At 34.7% G+C, this 27279-nt stretch overlaps 1 long non-coding RNA gene across 1 annotated transcript in view; it reads right to left on the reverse strand.

Annotated features, from left to right (window-relative positions):
• Positions 1-27279, reverse strand: part of LOC108294052 — a 157954-nt gene extending 130675 nt beyond the window's left edge. The window contains exon 1 of the long non-coding RNA XR_001820893.2: positions 27243-27279. This is a non-coding gene — a long non-coding RNA (uncharacterized LOC108294052). The remainder of the gene's footprint in view (positions 1-27242) is intronic.

A 27279-nucleotide genomic window follows, 5' to 3' on the forward strand; every position in this document is an offset into this window, starting at 1 on the left:
GGACCGGTGTATTTTGTACGGAGAACCGTGGCTCTGGGGCGCCGACAAAGCAGCCGCGCGGGGCAAAGCAGCGGCGCTGGCCGGCACAGCCGCGCTGGCGACCGTGGAGCACCTCTGCCCGGGAATTTCCTAGTCTGTGGGCAATAAAAACACGGTGTCCACTCACCCTCTGCGCTTTCACTGGGAGCTGCAATCCTGAGCTGTTCCTAAACGGCCATCTTGGATCGAGTTACTAAAGTATTTTTCTTAAATGTTCCCATAAAATCATGTACTCATTTTATCATAACACTAATCATACTACAATGACATTGTCAACTTACTTTTTCAGATGGCTATGAAAACTCAAACTCCCTGATTACAGGGACTGTATATGTTTCTACTTTCTATACTAAGTGACTAGTACAGTATCTCATACATAGAAAATATACAATAATATTAAAATAATATGTTAAATTGAAATTCACAAACAATTTGTGGTATAGATTAAATGTATTTGTGCCTAGCTAAAAAAAATGGGGGGGGGGTTCTCTATGATGGACATTATGCTGGATATTAATGATTCCAATTTTAATGTGCTAAAATTTCTGTCATTCCAGAACACATCTTAGTGTGTTACTTTCTTTTTCTTTCATTTTTTATATAAGTGGTCACATTTGTTACTGTTTTTTAGAAAATACTTGGGATAACTCCACATTTGAATCCATATTTGCATTGCAAATATTGGGTAGAGTTAATTGGAGAGAACTTGAATTTTCTCTTGAAACAAAATTCTTATGCATCTAATATAAATAAATTGGGCAAAAGTTTCATTCTTTTGCATATAGGTATCCAGTTTTCCAGCACCATTCATCGAAGTCTATCTTTTTCCCCATTATCTGTTCCTGACATACAATACATAGCATGGAAGGAAATCAATAAGCATTTGTTTGAAATAAAAATACCCGAGTAGCTATGCTGGAATAAAGGTAACCCAAGGGCCAGGTAAAAGAGATGAAGTATATGGACTATAAATGGGATCTGAGTCATAAGAAGAGACGTGAGGAAATGAAGAGGTTGAATGACTGAGCTGTGATAAAACAGATAATAAGTTATCCAAGTAGATAGGCATATAATAGATGATTTTTCTCTAAGATTTATAATGAGCATTTTCAAAACATCTGGGCTAGAGAAATATAAACTGAGAAGGTTGAAATTATAGCAAAATTTTAAAAATACATTAGAACATCTCCAACAATGATAGAACATGTCAGAGCCTAATAATTTTAGTCCTTAAAATTTTAGTTAAACGTGCATGCTGGGATGAATAATTTGGCCTTTGATAATCTTGTTTAAAAGCTTCAAAAATTATCACAATCTAGAACATTTGTAAGATTTTTATATTTTGTGCATGAGAGAATTTTAAATTATTCTTCAGAAATGTTGTCTTTCTAAATTTGAGAGTTATCTAAAGAGGAAATAACCTCCAAATCTACATCCTCACCGAAGACAGAATAAAATGAGATGTACCTTTACTGAAACAGAGGAGATTTGGAAAAAATTTAATCAAACCCTTCCCATGTTAGGGATTTCTACTCACATTTACTTAGAACTTCAAAGAGGAAAGGTTTTGAAAATGATATAGGCATTCCAATGTACAGCTGGAAAACTTTTTATAATTCTACAATTAAATTTTTTTTTATTTAAAAAATGTTTGTGGGTACATAGTAGGTATATCTATTTATGAGTTACATGAGATATTTTTATACATATATGCATAGAAAGTAAGTACAGCATGGAGAATGGAGTATCCATCCCCTCAAGCATTTATCCTTTGAGCTACAATCTAATTACATTCTTTGTTATTAAAGCTATACAATTAAGTTATTGTCACTGAAGTTTTTGAGACGCCTCCCAACTGTCCTCCATAGTGGTTGTACTAAGTTACATTTTCACCAGCAGTTTACAAGAGTTCTCTTTTCTCCACAACCTTGCAAGCATTTGGCCTGGCTTTTGGATATAATTTAACTGGGGTGAGATGATATCTCATTGTAGCTTTGATTTGCATGTCTCTGATGATCAATAATGTTGAGCACCTTTTGATACTCTTTCTATGGCTTCTTTTGAGAAATGCCTATGCAAATCTTTTGCCTGATTTTCCTCAGATTATTAGATTTTCTTCCTATAGATTTGTTTGAGCTCCTTATATATTCCAGTTATTAATCCTTGTCAGATGGGTGGTTTTCAAACATGTTCTTACATTCTGTGGGGTGTCTTTTCACTTTGTGCATTGTATTCTTTGCTATTAAGCTTTTTAACTCGATGTGTTTGCACTTGTCCCTTTTTGCTTTGGGGTTGTCTGTGCTTGTGGGGTATTGCTCAAGAAATTTTTTTTTTCCCAGACCAATGTCCTGGAGAGTTTTCCCAAAGTTTTCTGGTGGTAGTTTCACAGTTTGAGATTTTGGATTTACAACTTTAATTCATCTTTATTTGATTTTTGTATATGGTGATAGCTAAGTGTCTAGTTTCATTCTTTTGCATATAGATATCCAATTTTCCTAGCACCATTTATTGAAGGCTGTCTTCTTCCCCCATTGTATGTTTCTGATGTCCTTGTCAAAAATGAGTTTACTGTAGTCAGGTGGATTTGATTCTGATGTTTTCTGTTCTTTTCCATTGGCCTATGTGTCTGTTTTTATGCCAGTACCATGCTATTTTTGTTACTAAAATTGTGTCATAAAATTTGAAATCAGGTAATGTGAGTCTTCCAGTTTTGTTCTTTTTGCTTAGGGTAGCTTTGGCTATTCTGAATGTTTTGTGGTTGCATACAAATTTTAGGATTGTTTTTTCTATTTCTATGAAGAATTCCACTGTTGTTTTGATAGGAATTGCATTAAACCTATATATTGCTTTGAGTAGTATGAACATTTTAACAGTATTGACTCTATCAATCCATGAACATGAAATATTTTCCCATTATTTGGTTTCCTGTTCAATTCCTTTCATTAGTGTTGTATAGTTTTCATTATAAAGTAATTTATTTGGTTAAATTAATTCCTAGGTATTTAATTTTATTTCTGGCTATTACAAATAGGTCTGTGGTTTTATCCTTTATTCTGTTGCTATATCATGTTCATTGATTTCTGTATGTTGAACCATCTTTACATCCCAGGGATAAATATTATTTGGTCATGATGAATGATCTTTCTAATGTATTGTTGAATTTGGTTTGTTAGTGTTTTGTTGAGGATTTTTGCATCAATATTTATCAGATATATTGACCACTAGTTTTCTTTTTTTGATATGTCTTTGCCAGGTTTTGTTATCATGGCAATAATGACCTCAGAGAATGAATCTGGAAGCACTCTCTCCTCTTCTACTATTTTTTGAATAGCTTGATTGGATTGGCATTAGTTCTTTAAATGTTTCTCATTCAGTAATATGTGGTAACATAGTCTTTAAATGTTTGGTAGAATTCAGCAGAATTCAGATGAAACCATCTGGTCCCAGGATTTTCTTTACAGGGAGGGTTTTTATTATGGCTTAGATCTCATTACTTGCAATTGGTCTGCTCAGGTTTTGGATTTCTTCCTGTTTTAATCTTCATAGGTTATACATGACTAGGAATTCATTTATTTCTTCTATGCTTTCCAGCTTATTGGTATATAGGGGCTCACAGTAGCCACTAACGATCCTTTTAATTTCTGCAGTATCAGTAGTAATGTCTCAATGTTCATTTCTGATTTTATTAATTTTTATCTTCTTTCTTTTTTCCTAGCCTGGCTAATGATTTATCTATTTAGTTTAACTTTTCAAATAACCTACTTTTTGTTTCATTGACTTTGGGGATTTTTAAAATTCCATTTATTTCTGCTCCAATATTTATTATTTATTTTCTTCTACTAATTTTGGGTTTGATTTGCTCTTGCCTTTCTAGTTCTTTAAGTTACATCAATAGATTGTGTATTTGAAGATTTTCCTCTTTGTTAATGTAGGCACTTAATAGCTATCAACTTACAACTTAGTACTGCTTTTTATGTTCGTTTATTCTAGCCTAGACAAAAGCAATTTTTCTGGAATTCTCCCTTTTCTCTCTTGCATTATTTTTTCTCATGAGCATAATAAAATTATGCTATTTCACTATTTTTTGAAAATATAGACATATGTGTATGTGTATGCATGTATATGTGCATGTGATTCCACCATATCTTCCAGTTACTGTCCCATTCTTTCTTTCTTTTTTTTAACAGTAAACGTCTCAGAAGCGTTGGTTATATCCCAGCTTCTTTACACTTGAACCTGCTTCTATCAGGTCTTTGTCAATACTATTCCACTTACATAGCTGCAGTTAAAGTCATCAGTGGCATACTCTTTGCTATATCATGTGGTTTATAGTTATTTAACCTATTTGGACTATCAGCAGCATTTGCACAGCTGATAAATCCTTTGTCCTAGACACTTTCTTTGCTTGGCTTCTAAGACACAAATTCCTCTGCTTCCCTTCTCCTTTAATGGTCTCTTCTCACTCTTCTTCATTTATTCCTACTCATCTTTCATATATTTTAGAGCTTAGTCCCTTGAGATTCATTCATAAGTAAGAACAATCTATCTCACTGCTGTAATGTCCATCTAGATTCTCATAACTTCTAATTTGTATATTCAAGTGACTGCAAAACAGAGAAGTAATCTCAAAATATGCATCTCCAAACCCAAATGCCTCCTTTTATTTAGTTTTTTGCAACAGCGTTTTCTATTTCCACTCCTTATTCAATAAGCAGCAGCTCCTTTCCACAAGGCAGCTCCTTATTTCTGATTGTTCAGGCCATATGCCTTGGAGTCACATTTGTTCCACTTTCTCTCTCATCTGCTCTCTATTCTCTATTCATAAATACTCTAGGTTATGCCTTCAGAATATTACCAGAACTTTTACTCACTCACTGCTGCATTGTTGCTTGTTACTAAAATATGACTTAGACCATGCCTCTGTGGTAATCAAAGTTTTCAATGGTTTACTTTTAATCTAGAGAAAAAAATCAGCCTTTTAAAACATATGCAATTTGCCAGCTCCTCCTTCTCCATCTCCCCACTCCTCACCTCTCTGATTTCTCTTACTTTTCCTCGTGTTTATACTTTCACCCAGAGTATTTTCATTTTCTCTTCCCTCTGGCTGAATGAACTTCTTTCAGATATTTGTCTTTTATTCCTCATTTCCTCCAGACTTGAGTGTCCTTCTCTGACAGGCGTCCATTAACCACAGAAAATTTCTATCTTCCCACTTCCTCTTCTCTTCCTCTTCTACATTTTTCTCCTTACCATTTACTACTATCTAACATGGAATTTTAACTTTATCCACTTTATAAGGAGTTCTGACTGCTTTACCCACTGACATATCCCTAGCACTGAGCTTGTGGCAAATTATAGGTACACAATAAATATTTATTGCATATTGCCATATTAGAAATACTGATGAAGACAAAGTGGGCTTTCTTTAAAGGAATGGATTTTTAAAAATGAAAATGTTGGAAAAGGTTTTGAAGAACAAGTTGCATTTGAATTGAGCTTAGATTAAATTATGGGTAATATCTGAGTGTGTGGATGAGGGAAAGGTGTCCTGTGGTGGAGATTACTGAGTGTGCAAAGCCAAACATCCTGGAAAATAAAACATCAACCAAGAACATCGCCTTTCAATTTGGGTGGAATTTGGAAGACTTGAAAAGAAAGTATGTTCAAGTTATTGGTAAGTAATTTGGGACATACAAGATAAACAGAAAGCCTATTTGGGTCACTGAGGTTAAGCAAAGAATTTCTTCTCTTTTCTGAGCAAACATGCAAATCCTTGCCATGTTACATTTAGATATGCGCAGTAGTTCTAATATCTTCTTCCAGAATTCTGCCAGTGACAGTCTTTCTACTTATCAAACTGGCTAAGGGAAATCAAATCAACAAACCTCATTTCTTATTGAAGTGAATTAGATACTTTTTCATGCATATTTAGGGAATAAAAATCTCAGTTTCAGAATGTTCAAACTATAGACTATTCTGCATAAGCCAGAACATAATTATAAAGATGTAGAAAGAAACCATTTCACTCCAAAGGGGTATAACCTATACATATTTTAATAGAATTTCTCTTTTATACTAGAGACCTAAATTTGAGTTTAGAAAAAGCAATCAGTAAACTTACATAATGAGATTTACGAGGAAATAAATGGTCAAGCAGAAAATTCCTCTCACAGGCAATACTTATTCTACTTCCTATTCTGCACCTCTTTTTTTCCTGCCTGATTCAAAATAGCAAAATTCTAGCTTTAATTCACCAGAAGCCCTAAAGCCATTCTCTCCTAACAAGGTGTTTTTTTCCTTTTGGTTCATCTTCCTTAGCTGTTTTAAGATTAGAGGGCCTGGCTTCCTTCACTGCCTGGATTTGACTTTCCTCACCACTTTTGAAAATCAGAAATAAATAGTGAATTATAAAAATATGAGTAAAGTCAAAAGCCGACATTGGTAACACTGTCAAATACAATGAGAACATCAAGCAAAGTACTTCAAATAGCACTTCAGGTCTGTATACGTAATTAGATGAGATTTTTTTTTTTTTTTAGAATAATATATTCTTGAGCTGGCATGTGTTGGCCTGTCACATGCTATAGATTTATTAGACTGACAAAACCCTCTATGACTTAAGGAGATTAATAATCTTAATTAGTGTTTGCTTTCAACTCTACTTATATAATTATTACTGTAATTATAAACAATTATTAATTGAGCACCTACATGTCAGCTCCTTCATATGAATTATCTGATATAATCCTGACAACAACCCTGTGCGTTAGAATATAGTATAACCTCCAACTGACAAATGAAGGAAGTGAGGCAAAGTGATGTCAAGTTACCTACCCAAGATCACAAAGCAAGAGGTGGCAGACCCAGAATTCTAAGGCCATCTGATCAGTGCATCCTGATTTCAGAGTGTACAGTTTTAACCATTCCACAATTCTGCTTACTTTCAGTATATACAAATTCTCCAGTTAAGTAAAAGTGAGAGCTAGCATTAATTAGATGCCTATACATCAGATATCTTGCATTATTTCTTTTAATCTTTGCAACATTTCTACACATTAGAATTTTACAGGCAAGAAAGAGGTTAATTTAGTTGCCCAAGGTCCTTCTCACTCCGAAAAATAAAGACCTATTTTCCTTAAAAACACATTGGAAGATTGTCATTACGGCAGTAATGTTCAGCAGGCATATTTCTGCAAAATCAGAAAACCCATTTTAATTACTTAGTAAAATCGCAGCTAAATTAAGAAAGAGACAAATAAAGGTGCATTCCATTATTTTTTCCACTTTCAAGGTCCAGCTCAAATGCTGTATTTTCTAGGTCCAGTTCCTTTATTAAGTCTTCCTCAATTCCCTGATCCCCAAAGCAAACTCATCTTATATTTCAATTCATTTAAGGAGAAGCAAGTCTGATAGATAGGGAATAAATGTGCGTATTTTTAAACTGCTGTTGCTTACAGTGAAAGTCAGACCTGTTAAACCCTTCATTTTAAAAACGTTTACCCTTTATATTCTGATTATTTTATGGTATATATTCTCCTTAGTAGTAGTGTTATTGTAATGTTCTTATTCTGTCTTCCAAACGATAAGCAGATAATTAAAGACTGTTTTATATTCATTCATTCTTGTATCTTCTGTAGTGTTTAATACATTGCTTAGCATGTTGTATATGGTCCAAAATAGTTATGAAATTCATGTCAGTGGATAATTCAATGATCTTATGTTTGATTAATTTTTCAATTTAATAATCTTTAAATGCCTAGAATAGCACCACTCTCAGCTTGTATAGCCAGGGTAATTTCTGGACACTTCTGATGACTTTTCCATGATTTAATGAAATAATAAAAGATAAGCTTTACAGATGAGGTAACAGATTTGCAAAAATATTAAATATGCCATTATCTAAAGAGGGAATGAGATGAGCCCTTTCTTTTGTCTCTCCCTTGCTCTGCAATACCTGTGCAAAAATCTTAATACAAGAATGAGCTTAGCATATTTCAGGGACTGCCATTAACTGAAATATGTATAACAAGGAGGGGAAGATACAATAAATGTGAAATTTATTCTAATTGCAATGGGAAGCAAGTAGAGAGCTTTAAGTAGTAAGTTTTACACTTTTTTTTCCTTTGGATTCCTGCATGGAAAAGTTCCTTGAAGTATAAAATATGAATAGAGAGTGTGAGAATGGCAGAGGACTATTGCAAGAGTCCAGGTGGTTGCTGATGTCACCTTGGACTAGGTTTATCCATGTGGAAATGGTAAGAAGAGGTAAGATTCAGACTTACCAGTGCACTACCTGTGGGTGTGAATGAGAAATGTAAGAATCAAACCCAGGTCTATAGTATGCTAAAGTTAAAAAAATTTGCACAGCTACATATTCCCTCAATCAGGCATCTTACTTACTTCTTTTTTTTTTTTTTTTAAAGACAGTATAAGACTTTTAAGCCTAGTTTTTCTTCAGGCTACTTCATTGCTTTCTGATTTACCATTATTATCTTCCTAAAATCTAAAAGTAGGGAGTGTCATTACACATTGAAAATATAAGAAAATGCATGGGTGCATGGAAATTAAGTATCTTAAAAGATTATATCTATTCTCAAATTTGAACTTGACAATGCAAGCAGTTATACCAAAAAGATGAACCAATTACTTTATACAACACAGAAAGCATGTAATCTTTATCTTTTTCATTGTATAAATAACTTGCAGCATTCCAGACTTCAATCTCATTGCAAACTGATATAACCACAAAAGGATTTTGAGTATCATTTCAAGGAACATTTGTTTGTTGTCATGTATCCCACCTCTCACCAAAATAATAATAATAATAATAATAAAGATCATGCTTAGAACTAATGCTCCAAGAGGTACTTTTAACCTTAAGAAAGTATGTAGACTTTAAAATCTATTAGTGAAGCAAAACAAACTTTGTTTCATCTAGTGCTACAGAAATCAGACCACTACCACAAGAGAAGTATAATGTACATTAAAAATTAAACAGGAATTGTGATATTAAAACATGCCTGGGTCTCATTTCCAGAGGTTCTGATTCAACTGGTTTGACATGAAACTCATGAAGCAGTATTTAAATTTTTTTCAGATGATTTTAATGTATAAATATGATTGATGAGAGCAAACTTTGAGGAAGATAAATTATGTTGTCTTCTTTTTTAAAAATATCTTAGGATGGGAATTCATCCTAATTTTTCAAGTGAAAATAACTCTCTTACTCTGGCAAAATTCAGAACTCATGGTAAATAGAGTTTTCAACTCTGTGTGTGCATGTCTGTGTGTGTGTGTGTGTGTGTGTGTCTACATGCACGTGGACCCACACATGCCCAGACACACATATGTAAGCACACATGTAACAATGGTTTAAAATAGGATTTTTAGAGCTCCACAGTCAGGTAGAGACATATATCTACCAGAGAAAGCATAATTTTCATCATAAGTCAAAGGAAAGGAATGCAATTAAGAGCATGCACAGATATTTAGAAAGCAATACCAAATGGTTTGTAAAAGGGGACATTTGTAAAAACAGTGATTGTGTGCTATAATTTTCCTGCATTTTTATTTCACTCCCAATTAAATATTCCAGTGTTAAATAGTTCAGGATGGAATTTTTAGACACATTCATATATCTTTCTCTCAAGTCCTTTGCTAGAGGCTACTAATTTTGTTTCCAATGATTTCTGCCTTATCAGCTATGGATTGAAACCCATTAATTAACTTAATTCTATTTAACAAAGATTTAATGTAGACCTACCCTACCAAACCAAGTATAGTATAAACCTCATGGAGGTAATTTTCTGCAAATATGATGACCAGCTTTAAACAATTGTGTTGTAGTAAGTCCCTTCTGATGAGGGGTTCAAAAGCGAATGCAAAGTCAGGGATGGTAGAATCTCTAGATCATGTATTCTGGGTGTACAAAGAACTAAACCCTCTTAAAAGACCCAAAAGATCTGTTTCTTCTACTTTATACATAGATTAAAGTGGATAATTGTTTCGATCAAGAAGTCCCTTTCAAATACTATCTTAAAGGATACAAAACCCAGAGAACATGGGAACCAAGAATGGAATTAGGTCCTCCAGAGCCAAGGAGAATACAAATAAGAAATAAAACTTGCGTAATGGCAGTAAGATAATTCTTAGTGAATTTTATTTTGATAATAAAAACTTGAAGACTGAGTTTCTCAAGGGTTAAAATCTCTTAATTCATTCTTTCTGAAATTATTTATTGAGCACCTACTAACATCAGGGAGTATTTTATGAATTTGGAAATAATGATCTAAATAGACATAATCTCTGTTTTCTTGCAGCTTTTATTTAAGAGTATACAAACAAAAAACAGCTGAGCGCATAAGTGAATTACACAGTCAGAAGACAATAAATGCCATGAGAAGAAAAAGTGCAGCATAATTGCAAGGGAGGGTCATGGTGAGTCGGAACTTCAAGCAGGGTGATCTTTAAGAAGGTGATATTCCAGCAAAGACCTGGAAGAGGTGAGGAAATTAGGTGCACAGATGCTTAAGGAAATAGGGGCAAGGAAAGGTAACATTTTGAGATGGGGCAAATATTATCACATTTGTATGCATATGGGAAAAATCTGCTAGAGAAAAAAATATGGTGATGAAGAAGAGGAGGAGAAATTGTGGAAACACTGAGCAATGGAACAGGAAGGGATCTAGAGAACATGTGGAGAAATGCCTTAGAGAGGAGCATGGACCCAGCTTGTAAACTAACAGGTGGAAAAGCAGAGGACCCTTTTGTGCCAGATTGAAATTCCACACACTGAAAAGTCCATTCCTCAGAGTGTGTGCAACACCAGCATCAAATAATTTCCATAACTAATGTTTTTCTTTTGTAAAATTAAAGTTTATGATTAACAACCTATTGTGGCTACTGGTTATGTTGGTGGAAAACAGGAAAACAGTGAAGAGTAGCATGACAGGTTTACATGCAGAGGACACATCAAGAATGGAGCAGACTGCCTAACATCACTCAACTCTGTATCACAAGCTTTCATGTTTTTATATCCAACTGAACATGGACATTGAGTGGCTCGCTGTAACTTATACTGTAAGAGCAGTGTGTTGGACCAAGTGAATGTATATGCCACTTCACAGAGGTCCCACCATTCCAGATGTTTACTAGTGCTCCAGGTATTGACAAGTTAGAATTAAGGTGTATCACAAAGATTTTTCCTTTTCACTGATCCTGGCTCCTCCTTTGTGCAGTGGACAGGCCTGGCTTCAGTTTCAGCCAGATCATTTTCTTCTACAAATTTCTGCTCTACTATCAGGTCCTTTTGCCTTGTGTACAATAAATCTTAGACACAAATTTGCACTTATTTATTAGAATACCCTAATTGGCTAACCCTCAAACCACATCTGCTTTATTAACAATATGTTTAATCAATAAAAAGAAGCAACTGATGGGAAGTACAGAGGGCCGCTCTTGGAGGTATTCTTGAATAGCTCTCAGATGTGGGTATGTCTAGCACGTGATTTACTTTGCTCACTGCATTTTACTCTATTTCTTACCGTCTACTTAGTTATATACGAATAACTTCATTCAATTCAGCAAATCAAGTAATTACTAAGTGTCAAGAACTATGCTTAGTTCTTAGCTCAAGCTACTGAGATAATGTACTGCCCTCTCCTTTAGGACTGTAGATAAGCTGGAGAAACAAAATTGCAAAGGGCTACACTCCCTACAATAGGCCAAGTACTGTAACAAACACATAACCCTCTTGCTACTGACAGAGAGAGTAAAGAATCTAGCCTGGCAGAGTCTGGGTTCAGGGAATGCTGAGACTCACAAGAGTCCAAGAGTGAGCAGAAGTGCACCAGGGTAACAAGGGTGGGAAAGATTACTCCTGGTAAATAATTAGATAATAAACAGAAGACAGATGTAGATAATAGAAGATAGATGATAGATTGATAGACAGACAGTAGAAAATATATATGTTGATGTCTGTATGTTTGTTTGGATGAGTTGAGTAATCTCAAATTTAACATACAATAATACCTAGTTAAACAGAGCTAACCCTACTAAACTAGGTAAATATTTCCTTGCAAGGTAAATTTTCAAATGACCATTGTATTCTCGATGAGGAAGAAATAAACGTGCACCTTAGACAGGAAAAAGTTATGTCAGGAATACACTATTTTCTAGTCCAACTTGTTTGTAACAGGGGCAAAAAATTATGACAAAAGCCATTCTCTACACAAATAAATTGAAAAGTTCTACAGAGTTCAAATTTTCACCACATAGTGAATCTACTATTGAATTTTTAGATGTGTTTTCTTCAAAAATATATTGATGTAAAGGTCCCTTGAAGAAACATAATAATTCTTTTGAAATCATTTTGAATATACCCTATGTGATACAGATTGAATCATTTGTCCAAGACTTTTTGTTTCTCTCTGAAGTTTCTACTGAAAGTCACCCTTATCTAGAACAAATATCAAGTTGTAAAAGTAAAGATTTCTAACAGCTTTGAGGATTTTGAACTTGAAGGAAAAAAATGTACACACTGGAAATCTGTCTTTGTAAAAAGTATAATATGCAATTTAGAATCTCCAAATGTCCAAGCCCAACAGTAGTGATAATACTTTATTGTCAGTGGGATAGGCTACTCAAAAGAAACTGATTTACTGCGTGGACAGGATTTGTCTCTCAAACTTTAATATTTCAAAATTATTCTGAGTTCATTTTGAAAAAGTAAGAATCTCTCTTTTCTACCTGAGGGTAAAACTCTGTTGCTGGTATAAAGCAGAGGTTAAAAGTAGTTTCAATAACTCAATTATAACATATAATAATGTTAATATACAATAATTATAGTATATGTTACATAATACAATCTATTATTATAGTGTGCTAGTTTTAGAGTATTGATGTGTCATTGCCTTTCTCCACACACCTTGCCAAAAAATAATCAAGTAAAGAAACAACAGGGAATAAAGTAAATCCTATTTCTTCTAATAACATGTTGAACTAAAAAACAAAAGATAGTAGTCTTTTTGTTTAAACATGTTTTGATATAAGTAAGGTTTTTGGCAATACTTGGATTGTTCACATACTAGCAGAATATGCTGTGGGTGGGGGTCCTAAGCAAAGCATATTCCTGGCATTTTATCTTTTAACCAGGGGGTCTTGGGGATGACACTACTTTATATTCGTTTACTATAATGTGAACGACTGTTTTTCTTGGCCATAACTTCCTCAATGTGATATCTGTACAGTGTTAAAAATAGATTTTTGAATGTTACATAATAAAAATGAACACTTTTTAAGAGTAATTGCAGAAAGACTATGTTTTGACAGGTATTTTAATGTATACTTTCTCAAATTCTTATTTGTATTCTTAAATTTAAGAGTAAAGACCCTAAGGCAAAAAAAAAAAAAAAAGATAAGTATCTGCAGTCTGGAAATGAAGGAAGGCACCTTATCAGTTTTAATCATATTAGGTTTCATTTTCAAGTGTCAGATTATCCAATTCGGTACAGCCCTTTTACTAGTTCTCTGAATGATCTGTAAAGACAATACCATACTGTGTCAGTTTCCTGGTGTAGGATAGGAGTATTTTTTTTTAAATACCATACAAGAGAAAATATTATTTAAGCTCCAATTACCAGCTTCCCCAGTCACCTAACTTCTTGGAGCATCGGTTTTAATATCTGAAAATGTAAGGATCACTACAAATGCCTTACCTATCTTATAGAGCAGTTAGGAAAGTCCAAGATAAGAAACATAGATCTGAAGGTAGCTAAGTGATTTGTAAAATAATAGTTGTTCTATTTTGCAATGTACAATTATGATGCTAGGATTGAGTCTGACACTCTGCCCAAATCAAAGTTCTCCACTCTTCTCTGGATTATATCCCCTGCTTTTTATTCTGGAAGTTTGGTGTATTATGATTCTCCTAAATTTTCAATATCTCCATTTTAATGGCTAGTTATCATCAGCATTTAAACATAATCCTAAACTATCTTAAGAAAGAGTCTTTATTAATCATAATCCTTTTTGACTATCAGCATCTTTCTCCTCCCTTTTAGAAACAAGCTATCACAAAGTTGTATATCCCAAGTTTCTTCATTTTTATGTTCCTTTCCCCTTCCACCTCATACAATTTGAACTCCAACTAAACTAATCCATAAAAACAGAAACTTATCTCAAAAATGATCACTTTCTGAAGACTACATCTTCTTTAACATTTTATTTTACATTGTTTACCAAATCCTTCTTCCTGTAACACTTTTGTGGGAGGTGTCTTCCATGAAACTGCGTTTTACTACTTTTCTTTCTGCCTTTTTAGCTGCTTGCCTTGATCTTTTTAGAAGCTTCCTCCTCCTCTTCTGTTTATCCCTTAAAGATTGACATTCTTTAAAACTGCACCACAGGATCTTCATGCTCTTCACCTTTACTTTTCTCACTATAAAATCATATTTGCAGGGCTTAAATACACAGGGTGCTCTTTCATTCATCTCAGTTTATTTTCTCCTGGACTTTAGATGGATGGGCATATCCAAGGATATCTTCACTCCAATGTTTCACATGCAATTTCGACTCATCATTGTTTTCTCATGCCTACCTCCTGTGTCCCTCTGTCTAAATGAATGACATCATAATCTTCCCAATGACTTGTGCCAAATCTGTGTTTTATCTTAGATTTCTCCCTTCCCTCAACTTCCACATCAAATTAATAACATCTTGCCGGTCCTACTTCTTAAATGTCTCTCAAACACCTCTTCATCTTTTGATAACCTCGCCACCATTTTGGTTACAACTATGTCCCATCTAAACTGCTGAAAATATTTTCCAACCTGTGGTAGCACAAAAGATTGACTGCAGTGTGTTTCTGGAGATGTTTTGGCATACTCATTGTATTAATTACCTATTGCCATACAACAAACCACCATAAATTTAGTGCCTTAAAACAACACACATTCCTATCTTACACTTAGTGTGAGTCAAAATTGGGTACGGTTTAGCTGAGTTCTCTGCTACAGCATCTCTCACAGTGCTAAAATCTAGGTGTCTTATCTCAAAGCACAACTGGGGAAGGATCTACTTGTAAGATCATGCAGTTGTTGGCAGGATTAGTTTTGGGTTGACGCACTAAGGACCTTAATTCCTTGATGGCTGCTAATCAGAGGAAGCCCTTTCTATTTTGTCATGTGAGCCCCTCCGTAATGCAGCGTGCAACATGGTGGCTTGTTTTATCAGAACTAACAAGGCATAGACTTTGACAGCAAGACTGAGGCCAGAATCTTATGTAACCGATTCACAAAAATGACATTTCATCATCTTGGCTAGAAGCATGTCATAGACTGTGCACACACAAGAGGGAGAAACTGCACATGAGGATAAATACCAAAAGACAGAAATCACCGGAGGCCATCTTAAAATTGATCTGCCAGATTTCATTATTCCTTTCTGCTTCTTAAATTTCCCACAGCAGCACACAATCTAGGTAAACACTATTACTGTCTACACAGATGCAGTTTTAAGGAAAATCCTTGAGGATGCAGAGGTAGGTAATGAGACCATCTCATGTACTTCCTTGTTATCTTTTATTTTGCCTTACATAGCCCTACATTGTGTTATAATTGTATTACATGTATAATGACAGAGACCTTGGTTATCTTATTCATCACAATGCCCAGAACAGTCTGCTGTATAGTAAGTGTTCAAAAAATATTTCTTCCATAAATAACCACAACTAAATAAAATGCTCTGTGGCATTTTTGCTCTCTGTGGCTTATATTCAAAAGATTGATAAATCCCTCAAACAAATAACCTTAATAAAACAATTCTGTCTTTATCACCACTTAATTTATCTAAATCCACATAGAATTATTTATGGTTTTTGCTTCTACCCCCTCCAGTGTTATTGGGTACTATTCCTTAATAACTCCATCTGTCTGCTCTAAAATTATCTCTTTCTTAATTGAAGAAGATACTCAATTTCTGCATTCTTATTTTTTAATATTTAATTATTTATACTCTCTGTACTCATCACAAGGTTGAAGATTACAATCCAAACACTTCCTAATTAAAATGTTTCAGCCTTATTCTTCTGTTTTCATGTAGAAAATGCCCAATCCCCTTGGTAAGCTGCCTGGATCTTCTCCAACTGCATTACTTATTTAGGGTGCAATGATGAGCATTTCACACTGGTTCATAGCGCTTTTAAGGAAGGATAAAATTCATGTTGCTAAGTTGAGATACAAAAATAAAGATGGTGGCATTCCTCTAAGATCTTTATAAGGACCTTAGTTGTTACATAAATTAGTGGCTGGGCTGGCATGAAGGCTTAAATAACGGTTTGGATGCACTGAATGTTAATGGAAAAACCTGCTACAAGTAGAGTTTATCTTCCGTGAACTTTATTACTCTTTTTTTAACTTCCATTTGTCCATAATACATTCCCTCCCTGAGGTTCCAAGGTGAATCAGACCTTTTTTAAAGTACCTTATGCCTACTAACCAAATCATAGAAAATTAAGTTGGAAAATTTAATTGGAACAAGTTACAGGGGAACATAGATCCTGGCTGTACCATTTTCACCAAGTGCTGATCATAGAGAAGACATAATACCAAACCCTGTAATCCTGAATGTTGAAGTCCCAAAAGACAAAATTCCTTAAATCTATAAACATCTAAAATCCAGAAAATCACAATCTCAGAAGATTAAAATCCCAAATAATGAAAATCTGAAAGCCAAATTCTATGCAATGTATTAGTGCATTTTCAGTTGTACTCAAGATAGTTGCATCATGTTAGTTGCATAATGTTATGTGGAATAATATTACCTTTGTATTGTCTTTATTTTGAAATTAAGTATGATTTAAGGAGACATGAATGGATGCCAAGTTGACACGGAGTGGACTTGTGGACTTAATTGTCAGGGTCAACCAGACTGGATTAAAGAATATCTAGAAACCTGGTGAAGTATTACTCTGGGTGTGTCTGTGAGGGTGTTTCCAGAGGAGATCAGTATGTGAGTCTGTGTGGACTAGGTAGGGAAGATCTGCCCTCACTGTTGGAGGGCACCATCCAGTTGGCTGAGGGCCTAGAGAGAACAAATACAGAAGACAAATTTGTCTTTATCTGAGAGCTGGGGCAAACTTTTCTTTAGCTTCCTAGAACATCAGAAATTTAGGCTCACTGGCCTTTGATCTCCAGGGCTAACACCAGTACCCCCAACCAGGTCCTGAAGCTTTCAGCATTGGAGTGAGAATTACACCACTGGCTTTCTTGTTTCTGAGGCTATAGAATTTTGATTGAGCCACACTACTGGCATCCCTGGATCTTCATCTTGCAGACAGTCTGTGGAACTTCTCAGCCTCCATAATCACATTAGCCAATTCCTATAATGAAGACCCTCTCATATATCTATTTATATATGTTCTTGGTTCTGCCTCTCTGGAGAAGCCTGATGAATACTGATTTGGTATTTAGGAAACTGAATATTATTCCTTCTTACCATATTGTATTTGTTACAACATAACAGAAGAAATTGTAAAGTTGTTCTCTCACAAGGAAGCTGTACTACAATAAGTGTGTGAGGCTACTCAACGGTGAAACATGAAATTTAAAAGCTAATTGTTATTGGTGCTGCAAAAAGCAGAAAATCACTTAGTTGCACTAACTGATGACCAGTCCTAAAAACAGCATATACTTACAAAATTTGTAGACCACAACCACACATCAAATACCAGTGAGGCAAGTGTTTTGAAGATCCCAGAAGTAAAAATTCACGTGAAAAAGACAAGAAATCCCTGCCAAATAATTTAACCTTGTATAACTTCTGCATTTTTACACATAGCACAAAATTGCTATGTTATGTATTTTATTTTAGCATTATTTTCAATACTAGAATTTAAAATTCTGTAAAGAATTTTAAAGAGTTCTAATCTGTTTTATGCATGTTTCGCAAATTTGATTCCATGAAAGTGCATTATCACAATGTTTACTTTTTGTGTAAGCATTGTGCATATATGTAAAAAAAAAATGGAAACTTCTTCAATAAACTAAGAAAGATTCTTCTTTTACATCTGCAGCATTTGTGAAAGATAAAATTTCTCAGGATCCTGTCTCTTTGCGCAACTGCATATGCAGTGGTGACCCACAGTTTTTGATGGATTTCGTCAAGAGACTCAGATTTCTTGTTGCAATATTTCATGACAATAGTTATAAACTGGGTTCATGCAATTACTAACCACAGTAATATATGTTTATACATTTTGGTTTTAGACTTATGTCATATGATACAGTTCATCTTCTCAAAACTGTTATACCACTGTGACTATCATTAGTTTACCTGAGTGTTTATGCTTACAAAAATATGTTTTATTATTCCTGCTTTATTGTGTAAAATGGCAATAAAGTGTTCTGTCATGTTTTTATATGTTTCTCAAGTAAATATTCTTTTGAAAATTAAATTATATTTTAATGAATTTTTTTTTTACAATTATATTTTCCAGATTTTGATCTCCCAGGATTTCAACAATCAGAATTGTGCCTTTTCAATTATGGCTCAAATCTATTTTGGCTTAATCCTATAGGCTGTGAGGAACCATTGAAAGTTTTTGTGCAGAGGAATCACATGATGAAAACTGAGCACAGAAAGAATGAAAAGTGCATTTAGAGACTGTTACTATAATATCAGGAAGCAGAGGCTGAAGAATAATAATGATAGTGATGTTTTAAAAACTATATGCCAACAGAATGGGAATAAATTTTTGCAATCTACCCATCTGACAAAGGGCTAATATCCAGAATCTACAAAGAACTGAAACAGATTTACAAGAAAAAAACAAACCCATTCAAAAGTGGGCAAAGGATATGAACAGACACATTCCAAAGACATATATGAGGGCAACAAACATATGAAAAAATGCTCATCATCACTGGTCATCAGAGAAATACAAATCAAAACTACGTTGAGATACCATCACATGCCAGTTAGAATGGCGATCATTAAAAAATCTGGAGACAACAGATGCTGGAGAGGATGTAGAGAAATAGGAAAAGTTTTACACCGTTGGTGGAGTGTAAATTCGTTCAACCATTGTGGAAGACAGTGTGGCCATTCCTCAAGGACGAGAAATAGAAATTTCATTTGACCCAGCAATCCTATTACTAGGTATATATCCAAAGGATTATAAATCATTCTATTATAAGGATATATGCATACGAATGTTCCTTGTGGCACTGTTTACAATAGTGAAGACTTGGAACCAACCCAAATGCCCATTGATGATAGACTGGACAGTGAAAACGTGGCACATATACACCATGGAATACTATGCAGCCATAAAAAATGATGAGTTAGTGTCCTTTGTAGGGACATGGATGAACCTGGAAACCATCACTCTCAGCAAACTGACACAAGAACAGAAAATCAAACACCGCATGTTCTCACTCACAGGTGGGTGTTGAACAATGAGAACACATGGACACAGGGAGGGGAGCATCACACACTGAGGTCTGTGGGGGGCTTCTAGGGGAGGGACAGTGTGGGGTGGGGAGTTGGGGAGGGATAACATAGGGAGAAATGCCAGATATAGGTGATGGGGAGGAAGGCAGCAAACCACATTGCCATTTATGTACCTATGCAACAATCCTGCATGTTCTTCACATGTACCCCAGAACCTAGAATGCAATAAAATATAAAAAATAAATAAATGAAAGTATAAATATGGCCAGGTATGGTGGCTCATGTCTGTAATGCCATTAGTGAATGAGACCCTACCTCTACAAAAAATAAAAAGTGCAGTTGTTCATGTCTGTAGAACCACTACTCATGAGGCTGAGATGGTAGGCTTGCTTAAGCCTAGGAGGCTGAGTGAGCCATGATCATGCAACTGCACTCCAGCCTGGGAAAAAGAGCAAGACTTTGACTCAAATAAAAAAAAACATATAGAAATGGTATACTATGAACATACTGGATAAAAGGACATTTGAGTTGACTTAATGATTCTGAACTTGGATAAAAACATATCTTTAGATAGAAGTAATATGTTCTAGTATTCAACAGCACATTAGAGTTCTGATGAGTTCTATCAAAAATGGCTGTGGGTCGCCACTGCATATGCAGTTGCCCAAAGAGAGAAGATCCTGAGAAATCTTTTCTTTCTCAAATGCTGCAAATGTAAAAGAAGAATCTTTCTTAATTTATTGAGGAAGTTTCAATGTTTTTACATATATGCACAATGTTTACATAAAAAGTAAACATTGTGATAATGCACTTTCATGGAATCAAATTTGATCAAATTTGCAAAACATGCATAAAACAACTGAGAACTCTTTAAAATTCTTTACAGAATTTTAAATTCTAGTATTGAAAATAATGCTAAAATGATTTTATGCTATGTGTAAAGGAGCAGAAGTCATACAAGATTAAATTATTGTATTAAGAAATCACAACAGGGAGATAATGACAGAGAAAATTGGAGGAATGCTTAGACAGCATATTATTTAAATCTATGCAAATGAGATTTAAAGCAGATGAAAATAATTGTTTCTAAGGAAAAAATACTAAAAATGTTCCCTGAAGATACAGCAAATTCTAAATTATTAAATTTTTTATTAATTTTTAAATTATTTAGTTTCTTGTTTTTAAGAATCACATTAGCAATAGTAAAACAACAACCAAACAAGGGAAAATACCTAGAAAGAAACATTCAGAATCTATATGAAGAAAACTTTAAGGTCTACTGGGAGATGCAAACAAGTATTTAAAAAAATAGGAATGTAGGCCAGGTGCGGTGGCTCACACCTGTAATCCCACACTTCGGGAGGCTGAGGGGTGAATCATTTGAGGTCAGGGGTTTGAGATCAGCCTGGCCAATATGGTGAAACCCTGTCCTTACTAAAAATTAAAAAAAAATTAGCCAGATATGTTAGCAGGAACTTGTAATTCCAGCTACTAGGAGGCTGAGGCAGAAGAATCTCTTGAACCCAGGAGGTGCAGATTGCAGTGAGCAGATATCATGCTGCTGGACTTCAATGTGGGTGACTGAGAGAGACTCCACCTCAAAAAAAAAGTATATTCTATTTCTGTATGTCAATTTTTAACATTTTATAAATATCAGTTATCCCTATATTAATCTGCACATTTAATATGACAGCAATAAGATGACAATAAAGTTTTAGAAGTAAACACGTTGATGCTAAATTTCATCTAGAAAATTGTTAATAGAATTTAAAAAAACCCAAATATAATTTTAAGAAAATATTAAGAAGGGATTAGTCTTCTTATAATGAAAAAAAACGTATAATGCTACAGCAAAAAAAAAAAATGTGGTTCTGATACACAAATATGTACACAAATAAACGAAACAAGATAGATGATATGCTGGTGAGCTTAGCCTTTGCTCTGAGATCCAATTTCCATGCTTGCTTTTCTCTTACGTAAATGGTATGAAACTACATTTATCACTTCTCTTTATTTTCTGATTGGGTCTAGTCAATAAGAGGTACTGGCAGAAGTTGACAGGAAGGAAGGGGAGAAAATCCAGGATATTTCTCTGGCTCTCTCTCCATGACTCCTATTTCTGTCAGACAGCTACTATCTTCATGATCTTAGCTCTTAAGGTACTAGATGTCCCTTAAAATAGCTGTCTCCCAATTTCAATTCTGACTTTTGGACTCCCATTACTAACTTCCCTTTTGTCACCGTAGCAATAGTAGTTGTATCAGCTTCCTGCTCTTGCTAATCTTCAGGTTGTCTCACTTTCCCCTTTATGGTACCCTCATTTCCCTTACCCATGTAACCAATTCTGTCCATTCTCCCAGCATGTATAAGAGCACCTTAATCCTACAAAACATTATATATTTTTCATGAGATACGTTTATCATTATACTATAAATTTGCTTTTCTCTTATGAGCAAGATTTAACATCTGTTTATATATTTAAGATATTTCCCATCTAATTGTATTTTTCACTTCTGTGTACTGTCTAGTTATACCTTTGCTCATCTTTCTTATATTATTCATTGTTTTTGGAGATTAGTAGTATAACTTTTTTTTGGCTTTGTTGTGTTTTTGAGATGGAGTCTCCTTTTGTTGTCCAGTCTGAAGTGCTATGGTGCAATCTAGGCTTACTGCAATCTCCATTTCCCAGGTTCAAGCAATTCTTCCACCTCAGCCTCCAGAGTAGTTGGGTTACAGGGGTTTGCCACCACACCCGGCTAATTTTTGTATTTGTAGATGGGGTTTTAACATGTTGGCCAGGCTGGTCTCAAACTCCTGACCTAAGGGGATCCACTTGCCACTGCCTCCCAAAGTGCTGAGATTATAGGCATGAGCCAACACACTCCCTGCCTGTAATATATTTTTATATCAAAAAATAGACTATTATCTGTAAAGAATATATATTTTACAGTTTGATTTTGTTTACTCTGCTTTTGTTTCCTGAAAGTTTTATTTGTATGTAATCTCATTTATTTATCTGCCTTGTCTTTCACATCTGAGTTTTCTGTCATACTTAAAGTATCTTTCCTTTGTGATTTCTTGTAACAATTTTACAAAATGTTTTTAAATGTAAATCATTTGACCCATCTGGATTTTATTCTGGGCATAAGGAGTTAGATAGGCTATCACATTATTTTTTCATAAATGTTCTCTAATTTTCTCAACCCAATTTGCTTAACGGCACCTATTTCCCTCCTTAAATACATTGCCACTGGGAACACCTGGGGTCTGCGCAAGAACACTGAAATCACGGTTGGTATTACAAATAGAGAACTTTGATACAGGGAATTGATTACACAGGTGAAATGAGGGTACAAGAAAGGGGACAGTGAGACAACCTGAAGATTAGCAAGAGCAGGAAGCAAATCCACAGTAACTACTAGATAAAGAAATATTCACTCAAATCCTAGCAATTCTACTCCAAGAAATTTTTCCTTCCCCCACAACTGCACATTTTCAAACTGAAATAAGCATTAGGACATGAATCGTTTCATTGGTAATAAAAGACTGAAAATAATATGAATGTTCAATAAAGTACTGGTCAAGTCAGGTGATACTGTTACAGACATGCAATGAAATATTGTGTAGTAATTTAAAATGGCAGCAGATCTCCAAGACGTGTTATATATAATAACAAGCAAAATGCAGTAGAGCATATGTGTTATACTGTCCTTGTATTAAGAATGTATATAGAGATAGACATACACTCAATGTATAAAATAACACACTGAAAAGATAGTAAAGAACTATCAGAGGGAAAAAGTGATTAATGCACAGGTGGGGAAACATTTAACATGAAATTTTGAATCTTTTTATTCTTTCTACTATGTGTCCGTGTAACTTTAGCAATGTAAAAATATGAACATTTCAACATATAGAATTTATATTTAACAATCAGCCAACAAAACATTTTTAGAGTTTACAAATGAAGGTACTTCTTTGAGCACTAATTTTATTTTTGAAATCTTCATTTTTAGACAAAATCAAGAAAATAAGTATTTTCTTTCAAGTATTCATCTGAACACAAATAAAATCTCTTTGTTCTGCATTACTTTATCTCAGTGAACTACAAAAAAAATTAAAAGAGGTCCATTCGGGTATGTCTGGCTGAGGCACATGAAGCCATTTCTAAAATCACCTATAACTCCCCAGAAAGTAGACAAAGCAGCCTCAAGGTAGCTACTGTCACAGGTACCTAGTTAGTGCAAAAGCAAGCAAGAGGTGGGGTAGAGTGAGGGAGGGAGAATTCTGCACCCTTTGAAAGAGGAGAGAAAGAAAGTTGAAATCATATTGATATACTTAAACTAGTTTTAAGGCAAGTGATTCAAATTACAGGTTAAGTAAAAATTAGAAAAATAAATTTCACAAAAAGATTTGAATACGTTTCTAAATATTAATACAAACCATCAACATCTTAAACAAACGTGTGAGGTACAAACAATTCTTACACACATTAATTAAGACCAAAGAAAAGCCTATTGACATTAGAGCAGGGCTTCAAAAATTAATATCCATTGGCATCAATATGAGGGGATGCTTGTAAAATGCTGATTCAGTAGGTCTGGGTTTAGGTTTGACATTTTGCATGTCTTACATGCTCACAGGTGAGCATATGGTAATCTGCAGACACACTTTAAATAGCAAGGGTTTAAAGTATATTATTAATTCTAACCCATGCTCATAATAGTTATCTTATGAAAGTGTACTGACACAGACACCTTGTGTCTTCATTATGAATAGGTTGTATTAAACAAATACACTGCATACCAGCATCCCTTTGTCAAGAAGATACATCTGGTCAAGCCAAAAAAGCAGCAGTTTTGCTTTACATATTGAACTTTTTTGGTATTTTTACTTGACATGGCAATGAGAGCATGAATATCCTCAGAAGGCTTCTGTTAAGTAAGAACAGTGGACTATCTAGTGACATTTCTACCCCTTTTTAGCCACCCAGTTGGGCTACCTGCCAAGGACTGAAAAGTTACAGGAGAGATGATAAGCAGTAAGGAAAGACTTAACGTGGTGCAGGATTTGATAAAATGAATATACTTTTTGATTGTTGAAAGATTCTTAAAAGACTCTATTATCAAAGCAAATGTATTCAATTCTACCCTCTCAGTTGGACTATCTTTTCCTCTGTCTTCTAAACCACCATTAGTGTAAGTTGACTATAGCAATTTTTCAAGCAGATTGCATAATGTTTTCATGTTACTAACTTACTCTCTGTTCCTATTTTAATCTATTTTTTATTCTCTTAATACATTGATTTTAGAAGTATGTTGGCCTCAAGCTGTATTATACATCTCTTGAAAAATGCTTACTCAAGACTACTGATTTCTGATATTGTTTTGTTATAGCCAACAGCACACTCTTCTAATGCCATTTGATTCCAGTGTCTTACAATGTCACATTATCGAAACCTTTTACTCATATTTGCAGAATTTGTACCTGAATGGCAATGATTAAGCAACATGGCTATTGGGCTCTTCTAAATGAAGGAAGCCTTTTTTTTTTTTTTTTTTTTACAAGGAAATGACAGTTTCCATATCCAACTTGACTATTCTATTTTATTGTTGCTTTTCCACTGTTTGTTATTTAAATTATGCAGCTACATATAGGTCATATCATCACAAATTCCTTTATTGCTGTAGTTGGATTGTAAGTTCCTTGTAGTGAGTTGTTGCAGTAAGAGAACCATCACCTGGCCCCAGATATTCTTGGTTATTCAGATGTTTTTGTTACAATGGGATTTACTTTAACAGGATTTAACCTGGAGGCACCACAAGAGTGGTGATCCCAGCATCCATGTAAACACTGGGGAATAACATCAATTGTATAGTACTTGATAGCTAATCCTCTTGGTTCCACTAAGTAAATTTGTTGAGAAGTTAACCTTTAATCTTCAAAAGGAAAACTGTTCACTTCCCAGAGCCATTTTACTAGATTTACAGGAATGCACCAATTTCTTGTCCTCTCAGAGTGTGAAAAATCTGACATTAATTAACTCAAGTTTTACTTCACTCTTTTACTCCCTAGACTAATAATTTTAAAAAGAAAGCTCTCCGGATTCTGAAAGACTGGATAAGGTATTTATAACTTCCAAAGTGAAAAGAATTCTAAACATGAAGGAGCACAATGAAAAAAAAAAAAAACCTATTATCTTGCTTAAGTTTTAAAAATTGTTTTTCCATGTAGTGTCATTTTAAGCACATTTTTTCATTTCTTATTTTATAATAGTTATTTTCACTACCAAGCCCAGCATGTTTTCTCTAAAATCAAAAATTATACTAAAGAGCAATAGCCTTTCTCTTAAAACTTAGTAAATAATATGTTTGAATTGTTCAAATTAACATATTCCTAGGTGGTATGTTCCCTACTTGAATCTGCTTATTATTGTTGTTGTTGCTGTTGTTGTATCATTATTATTATTTTGAGACAAAGTCTTGCTCTGTTGCCCATGCTAGGGTGCAGTGGCATGATCTTGGCTCACTGCAACCACCACCTGCCAAGTTCTTGATTCTCCTGCCTCAGCCTCCTGGTAGCTGGGACTAAAGGCATGTGCCACCATGCCAGGCTAATTTTTGTATTTTTAGTAGAGACGGCTTTCACCATATTGGCCAGGCTGGTCTCGAACTCCTGACCTCATGATCGGTCTGCCTCAGCTTCCCAAAGTGCTAGGATTACAGGCATGAGCCACTGCACCTGGCCTGGTTCTCCTTTTTTAATGCAAGAAAACATGTTTAGGACAGTACATAGCAGCATTAAGAACATTAATTATAAATAATATTTATAATTATACCAAGTGTTAGGTTGCTTACATGCTGGGCATTTTATATACTTTAATATTTACAACATCTCTATGAGTTCAGTACTAATATTGCCATTTTACAAATGAGAAAACTAAGACATAAAGAGGTCAAGTTACTTGTCAAAAGTTATTAACACAGTCAGGCTTTGAACTCAGTCTACACTCGAGCCAGACGCCCAAGCTCAAGGTTTGATTGCTGGAGGGCATACATTTCATTTTGACAGAATAACCTCTTCTCTGTAACCTCAGTTCTTTGCCAGCCTCTTTCAGTATGATGTCTGTGGAATCCTAAAGACGGATGCTTTGTTACCCACAGAGTAGGTTTTGTTCATACCCTGAGAGAGGGGAAGGTGGGCTTCTCCCAACAGGGTAGCTGATCCCTCCTGGGCACCTGGAAAAAGATGAGGAGGCCAAATCTCCTCTCTCTTTGTCAAAATGTTGGGTCTTCCCCCATTGGGTAAAACAAGCAATTATTCTCAAGTTTAAAAATTGGGAGTGTTAGTTTCAAGAGGTTATCTGAGTGACTGCCAGAGTTCAGACAATGGTAGACTTATTATTGTTTTCCTCACCTCACACAGTATAATCCATCCCCTAGCCTTCTCCAGTGATTGTTTCCTTACCATCTGTTGACTTACTGTTCTGGCTCTCTTTCGCTTCTTCCACGTACAGCTTATTGATAACAAGAAAACTTCACAGAATTTATAAAGAACTAAATAATATACATTATAATTAAATTTCCTTGGCAAGTAAAGAAATAAATTTAAAGAGTAAATGATGGTCAAAATGCGCAGACTGTAGAAATGTATCTCAGAATGATGACTGCACATTTATAAAACTGGCAGAAAGGAAGCATTGATACACAGCAGGGAGACCAATACCTCCATTCAACAATAAAATGAGTGTTTACAAGTGGTTGTTTTGTGAGCACTGTGGGAAATTAGATG

The sequence above is a fragment of the Cebus imitator genome, unplaced genomic scaffold, assembly GCF_001604975.1.
Source record: "Cebus imitator isolate Cc_AM_T3 unplaced genomic scaffold, Cebus_imitator-1.0 Scaffold559, whole genome shotgun sequence".
Lineage (NCBI taxonomy): Eukaryota > Metazoa > Chordata > Mammalia > Primates > Cebidae > Cebus > Cebus imitator.